We start from the raw sequence: 18,094 nt of genomic DNA on the forward strand, positions 1-18,094 counted from the left end.
AAAGTCAGTCACAGACACCATATATTACATGGTTTTGTTCATATGAAAGTCTAGAACAGAGACTAGATTATTAGTTGCCTACGGTTTAGGGTAGGGAGTTAAGAGAAATTAGCAGTGACACCTAAGGGACAGAGTTTATGGAGTGATGAAAATGTTCTAAAATGGATTTTATGGGGCGCCTGGGTGGCGCAGTCGGTTAAGCGTCCGACTTTAGCCAGGTCACGATCTCGCGGTCCGTAAGTTTGAGCCCCGCGTCAGGCTCTGGGCTGATGGCTCAGAGCCTGGAGCCTGTTTCCGATTCTGTGTCTCCCTCTCTCTCTGCCCCTCCCCCGTTCATGCTCTGTCTCTCTCTGTCCCCAAAATAAATAAAACGTTGAAAAAAAAATAAATAAAAAAAATAAAATAAAATGGATTTTATGCACATCTCTGTGAATATACTAAAAGCCAGTGAATTGTACACTTTAAATGGCTGAAGTATATCCCATGCCATTTGAATTATATCTCAATAAAACTGCTTTAAAAAACCAAACAGATTTCTGACCCCAGTCTGATTCAACATGAACAGTTTATTTTTAACCAGCTTCCTAGATGATCCTGATTACAAATGGATTCATACTAAGCACCAGAAAAATACATATGCTCTTATTATGATAGGTGTACCCCAGGCCTCACCTCCTACCAGAGTTCATGGATTGGTGATATTTGCAGACTAAAATTGCCACCCATCATTCCTAAACAATTACATTGGGTTAGACTTTGGAACCCAGAGAAACAGCGAATTCTCTAGATGCGTTTTCTTTTCTCTGTTGCTGGGATTCCAAAGTCATGAACAAGGACACAGATTGTGTTGCTATCTGTGATCTACAAGGAGGAAAGTGAAAATCTCTAACTTCCACGTGATCTGCTGTTTTTAAAGGGCATCAGATAAAACTCCCTCTAACCTACCACAGAAGCGCACTCCATAATTTGACTCCTGCCTAAATGAGCCTGGTGAGAGGGCTGCTGACCTCAGCAGTCTCTGCCCAGGAGGGGCTAAAGACGCAAACACGCTCACTTTTTACCCACAGTCATAAAAACCACTAAACGTCAGAACCAGGCGTGACTTATAGAAGATAAAGCCCCAGCTTCTCATTCAAAGGTGAGAAAACCAAGGCCCCAGCTAGTTAAAGACTTGGGATTAGAATATAACATTCCAGATTCTTAGTCAGTGTTTCTATCACACCATAAATTCTCTCTCCTCCCTGCCATCTTCCCTGGAACAAAACTGGGGCCAGGATTAGGTGTGCACGGGGAATTCTGCATAATAAAAGACACAACAAGTTCAGAGTTAGATGTGATTATCACCGCAGAGAAGTTCAAGAACAAAAAGTCAGAAAGGTCACTATGCACACCTATGGTTCTGCAGTTCTTTTCCATTCCATCACTCCTGGAATGAGTCCCCATTTTGGAAATGGTGATCTATGTGCCATGAGCATCCCAGTAACCCAGATAGATTTCTGACTTCACGGAATAGGGAGGCACAGTGGAGTATTTTCTACTGGAGAGGGTCATTGAGAACTGGCCCTGGGTGTTAAGGCTTCCGAGAGAAATGTTTGGGAGATAAGAGATGGCACCAAATGCAATATCATGTAGTTTCTATTCTGGTACATTTAGAATGTCCCATCCACTGGACCCCACACCCATAAAACAGCTAGCTTTGTGTACTTAGACCCAATAAGGCCTGGCTTAAGGAAGGCGCCTCAGGATTCCTCCACGGCCCCGGATGAGGCAAAAAGACTCAGTGTGAGTTTCCTCTATGGGACAAAGAGAAAAGCTATCCTAGGTGTTAGTGGTTGTCAGCCAGTCACACACTTCTGGAAGGGGTTATCAGAGCCAGGCCAGCAGAAGTAGAACCCAAAGTCCATTTACTCAGCCCAGTTCTAGGACCTTGCTTTCAGGTCATGGTAGAAAGAAATGTATCATTAACAGCACAATGACTCTTCAGAATCCGACCTTGGGAGAGATATCAAGCATTTAAAGAATTGAGACACTCCCTGGGGAGGGAGGGAGGGAGGAGGAATAATAAAAAAAAAAAAATTAAAATTAAAAAACCAGGAGGGGTACTTAACAGGAGATGAGACAAAGGGGAAAGTAACGTGTTCACAAAAGTGGCCATCTGTCCTACCCACCCAACTCCACATTCTCCATGCTAACAAGTCCACTCCTAGAATTTCACAGAACCCCTGAGTTGGAAGAAAACCTAACACTCTATCTAGCCCAAAGCTCTACCCAATACAATAATCTAATCCATGACATTCCCAAAAGTAATTGCCAAGGGACAATTATCTCCAGTGACAGGGAGCTCCGTGCTCTGTGTTGCCACATGAAAGAGCACTTATTCTTAGAAAGTTCTTCTGCTCACCCAAAAACCACTTCCCTTTCGGCACTTGCATCCACTGGTCCTAGTTATAACCTCTGGAATACCGCAGAAGAAATGGAATCTGCCTTTAGAATAGACAAAGACAGCTCCGAGCCCGTCACGCTGCCACAGAGGTGACGCCGAATGAACGGCTACACGGTTTAAAGGGAAAATAAGGACTCAACGGCAGGTGATTATAAATGGCACCATCAGCAAACAAAGGAAAAGAGACTTCATACCATCATCGCAGCAGCCTCTTCTTCATACAGCCTCCACCCCACAGTCTCAAACTCAGAGCAAAAGATCCAGTCTTTTGTGTTCCCTTTACTTCTTGACAACAAAAAAATCTTTAAAGAAAACATACTCTAAGTGCACATGTGAACGACTATAGAGTAGGCCCTTGACAAAGAGTCAAAGAGGGGCTTGATCATGTTTAAAGTGATTAAAGACCGTCAAAATGACTTTCATCGGTCAGCATTTATCTTGGACATAATACAGAGATAAGAAGAAAGAGGAGGATTTCATGGCAACCCAGAAATAACTGAAGTAGGGAACCGCTTCCTGGACAACTGGATTAATCTTTGTTGCACAGTGGTAGTACTACACACAGGCGAAAACCCTCTCTGATTAGAAAACAAACAGACCCCGATGCACCGAATGTCAGAGCAGACGAGGTCCTTAGGGATTCAACTTCATCGCAGTACAGGCTGGGAAACCTACACCCACTCCAGGATGGGAGTCACCCAAGGTTGCAAAGCAAGTGTCAGAGCTAGAACACAGTCTCTCAATTCCCCAATCTCGGCTCTTTCCGTTACACCATGCCGCTATGTTATTTTAGCAAGCCTCAAACGACTGCAAGCAAGTAACCAGTATTCCCCAAATGACACAAGCTACAGAAAACATAAAGCCAAGGCCTTTGCATTCTTCGAGTTAATGGCCAGGGCGTTCCACAGCCCCCAGCTGCGAGCCACCTTCTGCAATTCTTATTTCATATCTCAGTATGATTTACACAAAATTGCAGGACGGTTAGAAGCAAAGCCTCCAGAATGATGAGTCTGCAGAAAAACCGTGAACACTGAAACAGGGAACCACACCCAGAGCCAAGCCAATCCGGGAGATGGAGACCGTAGAGCTAAAAAGGCAGAGCTAGAAGAGAAGAGGACAGGAAGAGGGTGCCTTTCCACATGTCAAGTTTTCCGCAGGAGGCAGTGTGGGGAAAGGCGAACAGCCGCTGGAGGTTGGGGCGCAGGTCTGCCACTAACTCACTGGGTGACCTTAGGCAAGCCCCGACCCCTTCCAGATCCTCCATTTCTTCAACTGTCCTAGAATGGGGTTGCACCAAGTGATTTCCCAGGATCCCAGTTCTGGTATTCTATGACCCAAAGACCCACTATTAGCAAGTCCCCGGCAGGGCTCCCACAGGGCCGGTCACTTGTCCCAGGCGATAGGACCCCCTTGGGAAGCGTGGAAGAAGCCCTGGCTGGTAGGTAGGGTGACCTTTCTCATCTGGGCACCTCAGTTTCCCCACCTGTCAAACGGCAGGGGGAGGTCAAGGGATAGAGCGCGAGGGAAAAGGGATTCTCCAGTTGGCCTCATCCTGGGAGGGGTGCCCGCATCTTACCGCGGCTGAGGCGGGGGAGCCGAGGAGATTCGGACCTGCACCCCAAGCCGATCGGTGCCTGACCCGGAGCATCCGCTGAGCCCCAGAGGAAGGCGAGGTGGGTCCTGCAGGAGGCGGTGACACGCCGTCAGCCCCGGCCCATCAGCGCGCGGACGCACCGCTCGGGCTCCGGCTCAGGCTCGGTTCCGGCTCTGGCTCCCGCTTCAGCTCAGCCCACCCGTCCCCGCCTCAGCTCGGAGCCCCAGCCATCCCCCCCCTCCCACCTTTGCTGCCGGGGCAGCCGCTTCCGGGCCCCGTCACGTGATCCCGGCTCCCCAGCCGGAGACCCGGGTCACGTGTTCCAGCGCGTGGCAGCTCCCCTCCACCGGGAAAGCTCCGGAGCCCGGCCCCGCAGCACCACCTGGCGACCTGTTGCTGACACGGCAGGCAGGGCCCGGGGCCCGGCAGAACTGGGCGGGGCTTTGAGCTCGGAGCGTGGCTGGCGAGTCCCCAGAGCTCTGTCCCCTGAGCCGTGCGCTCATTTCTGCACATGGTGTGCTTTCCTTAACACGTTTCGGGGAGCGTATGTTGCTTTTATAATTTAAAAAAATACATCTTTTTATAAATCATCTTGTCCTATATTTCGAAGCTTACACAAACTCATTTGTGGTTGCTCCTGGAAATGGGACTGTGAGGTAAGGCAACGTTAACTTTTTAGCATATTTAAAATTTTAAATGGATGGTAACATCTCAGTATGTTTGAGGTGTATGTGTTACCTAGCCTTCTCTTTCCTCCTTCTCCCTGAATTTTTCCTTTAAAAATTATGTAACTAACAAATTAATTAATTAATTTGAAATTATGTAACCATTCACACACACACACACACACACACACACACGCACTCACAAAGGAATAAACTCTTGATAGAGCTACAAAATGGATAAATCTTAAAATAATTCTGCTGAGTAAAAGAAGTCAGAAAAAATATTCCATTTACCTAATGTTCTAGAAAATGTTAAATAGTCTCCAGTGACAGAAAACCTGTCAGTGGTTGCCTGGAGTGGGTGGGAAGGTCAGGACCGGAGAGATTATAAAGGGGCATAAGAAAACTTAAAAGGTGACAAATATTTTCACTACCTTGATTGTGCTGATGGTTTCATAAGTGAATATGGATTTTAAGTTATCAAATTATACCCATTCAATACATGCAGTTTAAAAATAAATTTTTAAAAATATGTGCAGTTTATTGTTATGTAAATTATACCTCCATAAAACTGTTAAGATAGTAGAAATTATATATTAATATATTGTTATTATTAGAAATGTTAGACAATATATAGATATATAAACAGTGAAAATTTCCCTGCTCCCAAATTCACACTTTTCCTCCAAAGACTTACTGTTGCCAGCATGTGAGTATTGTTCTCCATACACTATACTATGCGTTTATAGAAATACTTATACAGAGAGACATATACAGATTTGTGGCGTTAAAATCTAGAATCATGAATAACAGTACTTACTGTTTTGCTTAAGACTCTTACTCTTAACTATCTATATATACTGTCTCAATTATTTCATAAACATATATTATTTTATATATATATTTAAAGCCTTTGTATGTTCTATGACCCATATATATATGTTTAATGTTTATTTATTTATTTTGAGAGAGAGAGAGAAAGAATGCACAAGCTAGGGAGGGGCAGAGAGAGAGGGAGAGAGAAAGAATCCCAAGAAGCCTTTGTGTTGACATGGGACTTGATCTCACAAACCAGGAGATCATGACCTGAGCCAAAAGCAAGAGTCAGTCACTTAACCAACTGAGCCACCCAGGCACCTCACCATATTTTATTTATTTATTTGTTTGTTTATTTATTTATTTTTACATTTATTTATTTTTGAGAGACAGAAAGAGACACAGCACAAGTGGGGAAGGGCCAGAGAGACAGGGAGACACAGAATCTGAAGCAGGCTCCAGGCTCTGAGCTGTCAGCACACAGCCAGACATGGGGATTGAACTCACAAACCATGAGATCATGACCTGAGCTGAATGACCTGAGCTTAGTCGGATGCTTAACCGACTAAGCCACCCAGGTGCCCCTCCCCCCACCATATTTTTTAAAATATCTACCCCAGTTGGTTCATTTCACCAGGGAAAGAGAAAAGAATGCAGGTTCGTGCTCAATTCAAAATAGCAAGGCCAGTGAGTTCATCTCATCCCTGGAAGAACCCAGCAATTTATTGACTGATCAGTGCCAGAAACTGTGCTTGGAATGCTTCTGAGCCCAGGTTACCTCCAGGTCTTGAATTTCATTGATTCTATGGCTCCTTCTGATGTCATGGTCAAGAAAGCTCGATCTTAAGAGAACCAAAGAGCTCCCTGTTGAAATTACTGATGCAAGGGGGACTTTGCCTTCCCCAATTGGCTCCTGGGAGGCACTGACTATAATAAGGATTCTTTCTTATATCTGGCCACCACACTCTTATTAGAAAGACCTTTGCATCATTTTCAGATACTGTTAGGATTCTATCAAGCTTATCATTATGCAGTCATAATTAGAAATTAACACAGTTATGGGGTGCCTGGGTGGCTCAGTCGGTTAAGCGTCTGACTTAGCTCAGGTCATGATCTCATGGCTCATGAGTTCAAGCCCCGCGTTGGGTTCTGTGCTGACAGCTCAGAGCCTGGAGCTGCTTTGGATTCTGTGTCTCCCTCTCTCTCTCTGCCCCTCCCCCACTTGCACTCTCTCTCTCTCTCTCTCTCTCTCTCTCTCTCTCTCTCTCTCAAAAATAAGCATTAAAAAATTAAAAATTAAAAAGAAAAGAAATTAACACAATTACATCTCCTTGTCATTCCCAGAGAACTTTTCCCAGCTATACAAATCCCCACCTCTGCTTCCACAGTTTACTCAGAAGTATAAATGAAGATTCACTGTTCAATATGGATGCATAAATAGGGGCACCTGCGTGGCTCAGTTGCTTAAGCATCCAATTCTGGCTCAGGTCATGATCTCCCAGTTTGTGGGTTTGAGCCCAGTGTCGGGCTCTGTGCTGACAGCTCAGAGACTGGAGCCCGTTTCAAATTCTGTCTCCCTCTCTCTGCCCCTCCCCTGCTTGTGCTCTCTCTCGCTCTCTCTCTCGGAAATAAATAAACACTTAAAAAATATTTTTAAAAATATATGGAAGTGTACATAAAAAAGCACTTTGACTCTTTTACTCCTCGAAAACTATGCAAAAGCAAAACGTAAAAACTCTGAAAACTCTATTTTCAGCAAAGGGAGAAGATAGAATCCACAGATCCTGAAATATGTGTAAGGGCTAACAAAAGCACTGAGATCAGACAGAAGCTATAAAGGAAAATGGAAAAGAAATTCAAAGAGAAGCAAAGGGACCCAGTGGGGACAGATCTCAGGAATGCAACAGTGAAAATGCTCTTCCTGAAGAGGAAGAGCTCACTTAGAGCTGCTTGGCTCTATTTGTTTTGTTTGCAACAATGGGTGTGGAAACAGTTCAGCAAGAGTCAACAAAAGCTCTCCTGAATCTGGTTTGGATCCGGGAAGCCAGGAAGATAAAGATAACAGCAAGAAGCACAGGGATGAGCCATATTTGCAGGAAGCAAATGGTCTATGGCAATGAAACAGAAACGACTGGAAATACACTTGTTGTTGAGGATGTAAAGCAACTGGAAGTTTCATCCACTGCTGGGGGGAGTGGACAGTGATGCAACCGCTTCGGAAAGTTGTTTTGATGGTTTTTTATGAAGTTAAACACATGTCCTGTGATCCAGCAATTCCACTCCTAGGTATTGACCCAGGGAGAATAAAAGTGTTTATCCACACCAGGGCCTCGACTAGGGGGAGGCAAGCAAGGTGCCGCAGATGGGACATTTAAAGAGGCACTCGCGGGGCACCTGGGTGGCGCAGTCGGTTAAGCGTCCGACTTCAGCCAGGTCACGATCTCGCGGTCCGTGAGTTCGAGCCCCGCGTCAGGCTCTGGGCTGATGGCTCGGAGCCTGGAGCCTGTTTCCGATTCTGTGTCTCCCTCTCTCTCTGCTCCTCCCCCGTTCATGCTCTGTCTCTCTCTGTCCCAAAAATAAATAAACGTTGAAAAAAAAATTAATTAAAAAAAAAATAAAGAGGCACTCACTTTTAGGATTGTACAGGCGCAGGGCTGGCACTTACATGAACACAAGAGCGGGTGCCTCCTTAAATTTTGTGACCTAGGCTTCCTGTCTTGCCTCACCCAGGTCCAGGCTGTGGTCCACACAGACTTGTATTCAAATTTTCACAGCAGACACCTTAATAAAGCTAAATCAGTGACAACCCACACATTTATCAATAGGTGAATTGGTAAACAAATTGTGGCATATAGAGCAGAAAGGAGCTATTGATACATGCAAAAATGTGGATGAATCTCATTATGGCTAAGTGGAAGAAGCCGTACACACAAAACTGCATACTATATGATTCGGTTTATATAAATGTAAAGAATGGGCAAAACCAAATCTAGTGACAGAAAGCTGAACAATGGTTTCTTGACATGTGTCAAAGAAACATGTGGGGATTGGCTGCAAAGGGACACAGCTTTCTGGAGTAATGCTAACATTCTGTATATTGATTGGGATGCTGGTTATGTGGGTTTATTTTTTTACTTATTAAATTAAATACTTATTAAATGCAGGGCTCGATCTCACAAACTGTGAGATCATGACCTGGGCCAAAGTCAGACATTTAACCAACTGAGCCACATGGGCCAGGGGGGTGGGGAAGGAGGTGGGGAGGGAACCTAAAATACGTTAACCTGATTGTATATAAATTGTACTCCTAAAGGTTCATTTAAAAATTGTAAAGAGATTACAAGACATCTGGGAAAACCTCCAAGACAAAAGAATAACCAAATGCACAAACACATGAAGCCTTTTGGAGGAGACCATGCAAAAAACAAACACGCAGACAAATATCCTCAGAGAGACAAGATGTTGCCATCATGACATAACAACGATAGCAACAACAAAAATACTGCTTTTAAAAAATATTGTTAGGGGAAAAAAACAGCTCTTGGAAATTAAGAATGTAATAGCAAAAATGAAGAATCAAATAGAAGAGTAAGAAGATGAAAATAAAGAAGAAATTGGTTCTTTTTCATTAATGAATATTTATTATATGTGCCAGGCACTGGGCCTAAAACAGTGAACACAATAGACAAAAATCCCCGCCCTTGTGAAACATTTTAGGGAGGGAAGAGAACAAAAATAAATAAGTAATATCCATGTCATGTCAGCGGGTGTACCTGCTGTGGAGGAAAATCAGGAAAGTGGGAGAGGGAGTCTAGAGGCAGAGAGGAGGGATTGAAGCCTTTTTAAATAGTCAGGAATATACTACTGAGAGGTGATATCTCCACAAAGTCCTAAAATAGGGGAGGAAACAATCCCTGTGGACTTCTTTGAGAAGAGCATTCTGGGCAGGGGGAATAGCATGTTCTAGGGGCCCAGGAGGGAATGTGCCTAGCCTATTTGAAGAATTAAAAGGTAGTCAGTGTGTGCATGATACTGTATGTAGAAAACCCTAAAAACTCCATCAAAAAGCTACTAGAACTGATAGGTGAATTCAGTAAGGATACAAAATCAATATGCAGAAACCTGTTACTAATAATGAAGTAGCAGAAAGAGAAGTTAAGAAAGCAATCCCATTTACAATTGTGCCAAAAATAATAAAATAGCTGGGAATAAGCTTGACTGAGGAGGTAAAAGAACTCTGACAATTATAAAGCACTGATGAAAGAAATTGAAGATGGCAATAAACAAATGGAAAGATATTCCATGCTAACGGATTGGGAAAACAGATATTGCTAATATGTTCGTGCTACCCAAAGCAATCTACAGATTTAATGCAGTTCCTATCAAAATGCCAACAGCATTTTTCACAGAACTAGAACAGCATTTTTCACAGAAGTAATCCTAAAATGTGTATGGAATCACAAAAGACCCCTAATGGCCAAACAACCTTGAAAAAGAAGAACAAAACCTGAGGTAACACAATCCCAGATTTCAAGATTCATTACAAAGCTGTAGTCATCAAGACAGTATGGCAGTGACACAAAAACAGACACACAGACAAATGGAACAGAGTAAAGAGCCCAGAAATAAACCCATGATTATATGGTCAAATAGTCTATGACAAAGAGGCAAGAATATGCAAGGGGAAAGAGGCAATCTCTTCAACAGATGGTGTTGGGAAAACTGGACAGCTACATGAAAAGAATGAAACTGAACCATTTTCTTATACCATACACAAAAATAAACTCAAACTGGATTAAAGACCTAAATGTGAGACTTGAACCTATCAAAATCCTAAAAGAGAGCAGAGGCAGTAATTTTTCCGACATCAGCTATAGCAACGTTTTTCTAGTTATGTCTCCTGAGGCAAGGGAAATAAAAGCAAAAGTAAACTATTGGAACTACATCAAAATAAAAAGTTTCTGCACAGCAAAGGAAACAATCAACAAAACTAAAAGACAATCTAGTGAATGAGAGAAGCTATTTGCAAATGATATGTTCAATAAGGTATTAGTATTCAAAAATATAAAGAACTTATCAATACAACACCATAAAAAATAATCCAATTTAAAAATGGGCAGAAAACATAAAACAGACATTTCTCCAAAGAAGACATACAGATGGCCCACAGACACATGAAAAGATGCTCAACATCACTCATCATCAGGGAAATGCAAATCAAAACCACAATGAGATATCACCTCACACCTATCAAAATGGCTAAAATCAAAAACACAACAAACAACAACTGTTGGCAAGGATGCGGAGAAAAAGCAACCCTTTCGCACTGTTGTTGGGAACGCAGACTGGTGCAGCCACTGTGAAAGGCTCCTCAAAAAATTAAAAATAGGATTATCATATGATCCAGTAATTCCACAACTGGGTATTTACCCAAAGAATACAAAAACGCTCATTCAAAAAGATATTTGCACCCCTGTGTTTATTGTAACATAATTTACAATAACCAAATTATGGAAGCAGCCTAAGTGTCCATTGACAGATGAATAAAGAAGATGTGGTATGTATATGTAACAGAATATTACTGAGCCATGAAAAAGAATGAAATCTTGCCATTTGCAACAATATGGATGGACCCGGAGGAAATAATGTTAAGTGAAATAAGTAAGACAAGTATCATATGATTTCACTCATATGTGCAATTTAAGAAACAAAAGAGATGAACAAAGAAAAAAGAGACAAACCAAGAAACAGACTCCTAACTATAGCAAACAAACTGATGGTTACCAGAGGGGAGGTGGTGGGGGGGTGGTGTGAAAAGGGGATTAAGAGCACACTTATCATGATGAGCACTGAGTAATGTATGGAAGTGTTGAATCGTTATACGGTACACCTGAGACTAATATACCGCTGTACATTAACTATATTAGAATTAAATAAATACAAGGAGGTCAGTGTGGCTGTAGCAGAATGAGCTATGGCCAGAGAAGTAAATTAGGCCAGAGCAAGCACAAGTGGGCGAAAACTGTATAAAGCTCTGTGAGCCATTTTAAGGACTTTGGCTCTTACTCTGAGTGAGATGGGAAGATATTGGAGGAGTCTGAGCAGATGAATGCCATGATCTGACTTGGGTTTAAAAGGATGCTCTGGGGGCGCCTGGGTGGCTTAGTCAGTTGGGCATCCAACTTCGGCTCAGGTCATGGTCTGGCGGTTTGTGAATTTGAGCCCCGCATCGGGCTCTGTACTGACAGCTCAGAGCCTGGAGCCTGCTTCGGATTCTGTATCTCCCCCTCTCTCTGCCCCTCCCATGCTCATGCTCTGTCTCTCTCTGTCTGTCAATAATAAACGTTAAAAAAAATTTTTTTTTAAAAACAGGATGCTCTGCCTATTGAGTTGATTTAGGCATGGGCAGAAAGGGGAGACCAGTCAGGAGGCAGTTTCTATAATCTGGAATAAGATTATGATGATTTGACAAGAATAAGCACAGTAAAGATGGTGAGAAGTGGTCAATTTCTGAAAAATAGTTTTATGGTAGATTGGAAATGTTAAATGTCGATGGAAGGAAATGGAGTATGAGAGAGAGGAGATAAATACTTTGGCCTGAACCACAGGAAGAGTAGAGCTGCCTTCTACAAGACCAGGAAGACAATGGCAGGAGCAGGCCTCTAGGATCAGTGAGTCCAGCCCCCTATTCTTTGGTGGGGAAACCAAGGCCCAGAGAGGAGGAGCGATGCACCCAGAGTCTCACACAGGTCATGTGTCTCTTTGCTCTAGCAAAGAGCCCTTGCTTCGGAGCCCTTGGCCGCCACATCATACAAAGGTAACAAAATAACATATAGAGAATGATTACATTTTGTTAAGAAAAAAAAAAACAGGGTGCATATGCACACGACAACAGTCTGTATGCACATGAGTTAACGTGAATTTAAGGTAGTGTGATATAAAAATATTAGTAAAGATCCACTTTGTATGCAGAATTTACAGCCTTTAAAATCCCACCCAAATTCAAAATTTCACAAAGTATGTCATAATAGCCAGACTGATGCTCAGAAGGGCACAGTGAATTGTGCTACACTATAACTTCCATACGGCGGCCACTTTGGCTGGGACACAGAAGTGCCCACCTGGTCCTTCTGTGAGAATACAGAGAGAAATGCCCTGGTCACATGGCGCTTCTGTGAGAGGTCTGAGTAGTTATTAGCTGTAGCGTGAGCATTCGTCATTAGTATAATTTAAAACATTCTGTAAGCCATAACGATACAATTCAAGGATTCATTAAGCGGCACAAGTGCTGAAAAATGAATTTTAAAATCCTCAGTTTGGGCATGGGTATTAGAAGACATAATATTCCTATAACGAAGGCTGAACACCATCATGACACCACATGCTGAGGACTAGGGAGAGTGCATCTGCAAAATAAATTAGGAACAGAGTGGAAATGAAAAGCAGCAGTTTAAAGCAAAGACCCTGCTAAGGAAGCAAATACCGGCTCAAGTACATAGGAAAAGTGCTGGTGCCAGATCGACCCATTATAATGTGCCTCTTGGCCAAGCTGTTGTGATTTTTATAATGATCTGAAAGGCAGTGATAATGATAAGATGTTTTACCACGAGTATTTCTGCGGTAAATGGAGTACGTTTAAAGAAAGAAGAGTATGTTACAAAGCTAAGACACTTAGGCGCTCTGGAGTCCCAGAGAAAAAAATGTACGAGTGCTTCAAAAGCCCCTCCTGTGAATCCAGGACGAGTGCTGTGCCACCAATATTGGCATTCTGATGCCTGGGAGAGTGTGTGAGGGACAGAAGATTCTGCAGACACAGAACTGGGAGGCACAGGTGAAAAGATGGCAAGGGGTGCATCAGTCCAACAACCTGCACTAGCCCCCAGGATTACAATGACAGGAGCGTCAATGCACGTGTGTGAGACCCTTAGAACCAAAGGCTGCCCACACAGGAGGGCATCACAAGAACAAACGTATTATACTGCTTTAATGGAAGGAAGACTTTCCCAGTGCTGTGCGATGGCCAATGGGGTATCGCAAATGGGTTATGGGGTGCTGAGGTATTGATACTCTTGCCCCTTGAAGCAGCCAGGCAGGTCCCAAAGTGGCTAGAGCTCCTGAGACAGTTAGCTCTAACCATAAACAGGCTTTGTTCTTTCATCCTGAGGACCTAGAAAATGTTATTTTCTACATGTTATGATATAAAAAAGACTGGGAAACGCTGGATAAGTAGAGTATCGATATAATTTCAAATGGAGACACTTTTGAGAATGAAAGGGGCCTTGTTAATATTTGCATCAGGACAATCGGCATAGAGTGGGACTGCTCCAGGTAAACTGGGATGTATGATGGAGTAGGCAGAGTAATGGTCTCCAGAGATGTCCACATCCTTATCCCCGCAACGCTTAGACAGCAAAAGGGACTTTGCAGATGTGATTAAAGTAAGGGTTCTGAGATGAGGAGATTATCCTGGATTATCCGGATGGACCTGGTGACATCACAAGGGCTCTTACAGGAGGGAGGCTAGAAGGTCAGGGAAGAGACAAGATGCTATTCTACTGGCTTTGGAGATAGAAGGAGGAGCTGCATGCCAAGGGAATGTGGGAGGCTCTAGAAGCTGGGAGAAAAAGGAAGCCGATACTCCCTAGAGCCTCCTGAAAGAACAGTTTTGCTAACATCTTGATTTTAGGACTTCTGACTTCCAGAACTGTACGAGAACGTTTGTGTTCTTTTACTCCGCTGTGCTTGTGGTAATTTGTTGCAACAGCAATAGAAAACCAGTACAAATATTTGTAATTGACAATAAATTTATCTCTATGCTTATATAATTTTAAGCTATAAAGGTAAATAACTAAAACAGGTATAAATTTGCACTAACATTGTATTAATAAATTGAAAACTCATTATATTGTATAGAGAGATGGAAAACTAGAGAACTGAAAAAACAGATGTTAAAAAAGCTTAGCCACAGAAAGAGGGACTTTTCATGGAGAAGGTTATATGAGAAGACTCCAGTTTTTATTATAAATCCTCTGGTTAAAATATTAATAGTCTAAACCTGGGCGTGTATGTTTTATTTTGAGTATTAGTTTTTAAAGTAAGGTTGTTTGGGGGGAAGTTTCCAAGAGCTTATTGGGCTCAGGTTCCCCAAAGCTATAGCCCCCGCCCTACCTGAAACCTGCTTACAGATTCCCCCTCATCCACAGAACTTCTCCTAACCTTTTACTCAGCCAACAGCTTCCTTGGCACAAGATAAGGCCAACTGGTAGGTCCTCCTGAAATAAGGCAGGAAGAGGCACCATTGGACAAGGAATATTCCCAGGATTGGACCCAGGCAAGGGTCCAAGAGATCTGGAGCAAACCCCCAAAGCCCCATCTGTAGGGTGGGCAGACCTTGACTTTACCTCACAATGCTAACAAAGGGCCTGGGAGAGCTGAGAAGAGAGAAGGGCCTCCTGTTGCCACTGAAAAAGCACTGACATAGGAGCACGAAGGAAAGGGCTGAGGCCAGCTCTACCATTGACTTAGCAAATCCCTTTCAGTCTGGGCTTCCGCCCCTAGCTGCTGAAATGAATAGGGGAAGGAAGCTCACCTCCCAAATCTTCCTCTTTCCAAAGATGACTGGACGGGCCCAAGGTCAGCCAGAGAATCATTATGTATCACACCTCAGAGTTTCTCTGAGATGGTCTGCTGCAACCCATTCATTTACACATGGGAAACAGCCTCTGCTCTGCGAGACAAAGGTGTTCATTCAAGGTCATACTTGGTAACTCCCGATGACCTTCACTTAGACCCTAGGGTTCTATGGTTACCATTTGCATATGAAGACACAGAATAGTACCCATTTGATAAGCAAATAAATTGTATCTGAGTCTTTAAAAAATCTAATATAAGATGCCATTATGGAAAAAACATAGCAACGACCTCATATAAAAGATAAGCAGTTACATCAGCTTTCTATTGCTGTGTAATAAATTACCACAAGCTTAGTGGTTTAAAACAACACACTTTTATTGTCTCATGGTTTCTGTGGGTCAGGGGTGGCTTAACTGGGTCCTCTGCTTACAGGAACTCACAAGGCTGTAGTCAGGTGTTAGCTGGGTTGTGTTCTCATTTGGAAGCACAACTGCCAAAGAATCTTCCTCCAAGCTCACTTGGGTTGTTGGTACATTTACTTGCTATTGTAGGACTGAAATCCTCAGCTTCTCACTGGCAGTTGGCTTCTTGTTGGCCCTCAGCTCCTAGCCATGTGAGCCTTCCAACATGCCACTTCTCCAAAGCCAGCTGAGCTTTGAGGACTCTAGAGAGAGTCTGCTGGTTATATAAATTCTTAGATGACATAATGTAATCATGAAAGTGACATCCCATCACCTTTGCCACATTCTGTTAGTCAGAAGCAAGCATGGGCCCCACCCACACTCAAGGGGAGGGGATATTCAAGAGCATGAATACCGTGAATATCAACAGAGGTGGCACCTTACAGCCTATCCACCACTGTGGTGAAAACTGTAAGTGTAAAAAGACTGAAATCTCTACTCCAGCTAAGACAAGATGAGAACTCAGGTTTAGCCACTGGATTTTGGAATGCAAGGCATTGTTACCCTTGACAAGAATAGTTTCAACGAAGTAATAAGGATCAAAGTCTACTGGAATAGATTCAAGAGAATGGAAAGTGAGAAATTGGAGAGAGTGAGTAGAGACACCTCTTTCAAGGAGTTGTGCTATGAAAGAGAACAGAGAGATGAGAGAACAGTTACTCTATTATGCTTATATGTTCATTGGAACAAGGCAGTAAGAAGGGGAATTTTGATGGTCCAAGAGAGAAGGAAGGATCATTGCAAGAGCAAAACTCTTGGTTAAGTAAAGGGAAGGGGAGGAGATCAGTGTGCAAGATAAAGGAACTTAACGACAGGTGAGGACAGTTTACCTATTTTTGTGGGAGAAAAGCCTGGTATATGATTCAGACACAGGTCAGTGGGTAGATTTCATGGGTGGAGGATAAGGAAGTTCTTTTCTGATTGCTTCTATTTCCTCAATGAAATAAAAACAATGTCATCAGCTGAGAGTGAAAAGGGGAGAATACTGGAGGTTTGAATCAAGAGAAGAGATAAGAAATAGTCCTCCTGAAGAATGGGAAAGCAACAGAAACAAGATAGGTCATAGATCTGCCCAACAGTGCTGGGACCCACCTGAGAGTCGTGTTCATAAATTTAAGATGCAACCAGTTGGCAAATCTGTGTATATTTCTCAACCCATATTCAACTGCTTGGGTGTAGTCTCAAAGTAGAGGCGAAGTTGCATCTACCCAGTATTATGGCTTTGAAAGTTGGACACAATACAAGGAAAGGGATAAGACGGATAAGAGTGAGGGGCAGGGGTGACTGCAATGACTGTCTAATAGCTGGGTTAAAATGGCAGTGAGGGTATGAGGGGACGAGCAGTAGATAGGGAGCAGAGTCGCACTGGTAGACTGGGGGCCCTGATGTCAAAGATCTGGTGCGGTCTGCAAACTCATGGATAGAAGATGGACCGATAGGAGTTGGTAAGCCATCTAGAGAATAGGATGTTTGCAGTAGAGATTTTGAAGGTGGTGTAGTCTCCGGTGATGACAAGGCCTAGGCTATGATGGGGGGAGTGGGTGTCTAAGGTGGGGTGAAGGGCAAACTATCTGGAAGCAGTGACCTGCAGAGAAAATGGTGACCTCAGGGGAGCCACATTTTAATTAGAGCAAGGAGGTGAAAAGAACATTGCCACGCAGAGGACTTCCCTCTTCCTCGGGAAAACCTTTGCTGACCTCGTTGCAAGAGCCAACTGCTTTTATTACACTCAAGTGTTCAGAGCACTTATCACAGTTGAAACTTTTACTTATTTATGAGAAACCCAGAGTAATATTCATGGTGTCCAACTAAGCTCCTGGAAAACAGGCACCACACTGCCTGGGACCGGGGGATCCTCAGCACCCAGAAAAGTTCCTGGCACATGGGCATTCAATCAGTACTGGTAGAAGGAAAAGAACAGACTCTCAGAGCAGTGGTGAGAAGTCTCTGTGGGAATGGCGGAAAAGCGCATTCATCCACTCATTCGTGCTTTTGGTCTTTTGTTCTTCCTGAGGATCAGAGCCTGCATCACTCTAGGCCAGTGGGGTGGAGCTGTACTGAAGTTCCTGAGGTTTCTAAGGCTCAAGCAGCTGAGAGCTGGGCCTTGCAGCTCCTACGTGCCAAGGCTGTTCTTGCTCAAGCTTTTGCCAAGCGATGGAGGCTCTCCACCCCTCACACACAGTGTTTGGAGCTGAAGAGTGAGGTATCCACCTGCCTGGGGCTGGGGGCACCTCTGCCAGCAGCCAGTCCCTGAATGGTGCAGCCCAAGGAATGTCCCAGGGGCTCCCAGGCAGGGCTCAGCAACTCTCCCACCAGGGCTCCTGCTGTCTAAGGAGACCAGTGGGATCTTGTAAATGTCCTTTCCTCCCCAACAGTAGCTCCTGTGTCTAGGATCTTGTACCTTGAGACTTTTGTGGGAATTCTTTCCTTCTTTTCAATAGCTCAAATAGCTAAATCTGGGCTCTTCTCCATTTTTGACAGG

At 43.5% G+C, this 18,094-nt stretch overlaps 1 protein-coding gene across 2 annotated transcripts in view; it reads right to left on the reverse strand.

Moving 5' to 3' along the window:
- Positions 1 to 14,865, reverse strand: part of SLC36A1 (solute carrier family 36 member 1) — a 170,693-nt gene extending 155,828 nt beyond the window's left edge. Inside the window, exon 1 of one of the 2 annotated variants that reach the window (XM_053199948.1) lies at positions 14,735 to 14,865. The gene's annotated coding sequence lies outside the window, so the exon portion shown is untranslated. Of the gene's footprint in view, positions 1 to 4,019; positions 4,303 to 14,734 lie in introns of those variants that run through there. The other variant, XM_015063923.3, reaches the window with a different exon arrangement.
- Positions 14,866 to 18,094: the final 3,229 nt, after the last annotated feature.

This window comes from Acinonyx jubatus, chromosome A1, assembly GCF_027475565.1.
Source record: "Acinonyx jubatus isolate Ajub_Pintada_27869175 chromosome A1, VMU_Ajub_asm_v1.0, whole genome shotgun sequence".
Taxonomy (NCBI): domain Eukaryota; kingdom Metazoa; phylum Chordata; class Mammalia; order Carnivora; family Felidae; genus Acinonyx; species Acinonyx jubatus.